Below are 2,649 nucleotides of genomic sequence, written 5' to 3' on the forward strand. Positions count from 1 at the left end.
TTCTTGGGAATTCTAGGAGTCCTAGAACTCTTTCTTGGTGTTTTTGGATCTTTGTCTTTCTTTTTTTTCTCCTTTGACTTTGTCTCTTTTGCTATCTTCTTCTGCGGACTGCTTCTCTTCCTGCTTGGTCTCCAGCTCTTTTGGTGCTTCCTTTTCTCCTTCTTGGACTTTGTTTCTTCTAATGTCCTTCTCTGCTTCTTCTTTGTCTCCTTTTTTTTGCTCCTCATTGGCATGGGTTTGTGTTTTTTTGGGGCTCTTTCTGGGGGCAACATTCTCCTTTGCCTTCTTCTCTTCCTTTGGAACCTCATCTACCTTGGGCTTCTCTTCCTCTGCCTTTTCTCTTTTGTGTGGATATGCCTTGCCATCCATGGTGCCTCACCTCTTCCTTTAGCTTCTTTGTCCCCTTGGGAGCTTTGGTGCTTGTTGTGGATAGTGACATCTGGACACTAACCATATACCTAATAACATTTGCCCTTACTCACCAAAAATGGTTATGGGTGTAGAAATTCTTATTAATCTAGCCAAGAATGATGAGTGTGTTAGCCCTCAACAAGAACTTTTCAAGTAACAACTATATTTATATGGTCACATGCTTACCCTAAGGGGTTACAATAGGTGTAGTCAACCACTAGCTTTGCATTTGTTATCACTCTCCATCCACATGAGAAAAACTCCTTTTTTGCAAGGGGGGATACACAAACACAAGGGGAAGCATAAATTTGAACCCATTGGGAGAACTCTAAACAAGAATCACAAGAGAAATAATCACTCTTTCAAAGGCAAGTGGCTTCTTCCACCAGGTATTTGACTTGTGCATTGACGATAGGGCATTACAGTGGTCAGCAATCCTAGACCATGATAGAAGAAGAGCGTACACTTGTCTAGCAAACATAGCCTCAAAGGGCGAGTCCCAAAAAAAATCAATTAGACATGCAAGCATCATCAGTCAAGGGCGGAATGGGCAGAACGTCAACCAACATGTCTTGAAGCTCTCTCCAAAGATGATGGTAATGCATATCCAATCCAAAACATAAAGCGGCAAGGGGAAATTGAAAAGTGTAACCCGCCTCATCAACCACATCACCAACTACTCAAAGGCCATGGCAAGAGACGAAGTATGCCTGGTGAGGCAAATGGTCATGAGGCAAACGGTCAACAAAAGTAAGAGAGAATTCCTCACTCCAATGAAGACTCTCCAATCAAACCAAATTCCCTTCCCGTTGTTGTCGACCATGCCATGCTAAATAAATTGTAGCCTCTTTTTGAGCAAAAATCAAACTAGAAGTAAGTGGACATCCAAGAATTTGTCCTTTCATCCTGCAAAACATGACCTCCCAATGGCCCAAGAAGGAAGTAATAACATGCCAACACAAGCAAGAAATCATAAGAGCCCAAGGTAGCATTTTTTTTCATGAGAGCTGGCAACAACATGGCTTTCCTAGCAAGAATATGGCGGTGCAAGTCCAAGATGTTGAGACCGCCAAAGCGCTTGGGTGTGCAAAGTTTCTGAATTGACATCAAATGCAAGCCTTTTTTGTAATCATGAGTTTGCCACAAATGAGATAAAATCGATGACATAAGAGAAGTGAGACAATGGCGAGGCCAATGCAACAATGGCAAAAAGAACTGAACATAATCCATCAAGATACTTTGAATGATCGCAAGCAAACATGCAATGGCCATCTGAATAATTTCTAGTAATACAATTCAACATTCAAAAGATGCTCCATAACCCAATCCACTTTTTGACTGTGAGAGACATTCCAGCCAATTGGATATCCCAAATGCTTGACAATCACACTTGGAGGAACAATCTCTCCTAGCCAAAACAAAACATGCCATTATAAGAATTCAGCGGTAGAAGTTTTGATTTGCAAAAAATGACTCTAAGACCAGTTGCAAGCCCAAACAGGTCCAAATTGTCCATAATCACTTGAACATCAGCTTGGCAATTGCGATGCCATTGGCATAAACTTGCCGAATGAAATTGTCACTTGAAGGTAACTACAAGCCATGAAGATGACTAGAAAAATTCAAATAATTGAAATGCATCAACAAAGGGTGTGTGGCAATAGCATACAACAATGCACTGCGGGGATGGCTCTGCCTAACTGAATAGCAAAGAGGCCAAGATTGCATCATTTCACCTTCAAGAATACCCGAAGACAAATTGTGAGTATATAAGAAACAAACACTATTGGCTAATTTAGGACCAAACCCAAGACACCACATCATAGTAGCAATGTAGTCCCACTGCACACTATCAAAAGCCTTTTCAATGTCAACTTGCATAAAAAATACATCTTGCTACGTGTACTTTGCATATTCCGTGCCAACTAGAACATTAGCCAAGTTGTCATTGATGTGGCGACATGGTATGAAACCATAATGAGTCCGATGAATTCATGTAAAAAGGTGATCTTTAAACCAATTTTCTAGCCAATAGCTTATTAATGACAGGTGTTAAAGTAATAGGCTGCCAATGAAAAAAATGCTCTCAAAGTTCCTGCTTAGGCAACATTTTAAGCAAACCCTCTTTCTCTGATACTCGCAAATCTTGTTTCTCCCATGCCGCATTCACCATGAAAAGCAAAGTCTCTCCTAGAAAGTGAGGAAGAACTCCACAGTACGCCCATCCCAACCAAGTAC

Source organism: Adiantum capillus-veneris, chromosome 17 (genome assembly GCF_014529385.1).
Source record: "Adiantum capillus-veneris isolate H3 chromosome 17, ASM1452938v2, whole genome shotgun sequence".
NCBI lineage: Eukaryota > Viridiplantae > Streptophyta > Polypodiopsida > Polypodiales > Pteridaceae > Adiantum > Adiantum capillus-veneris.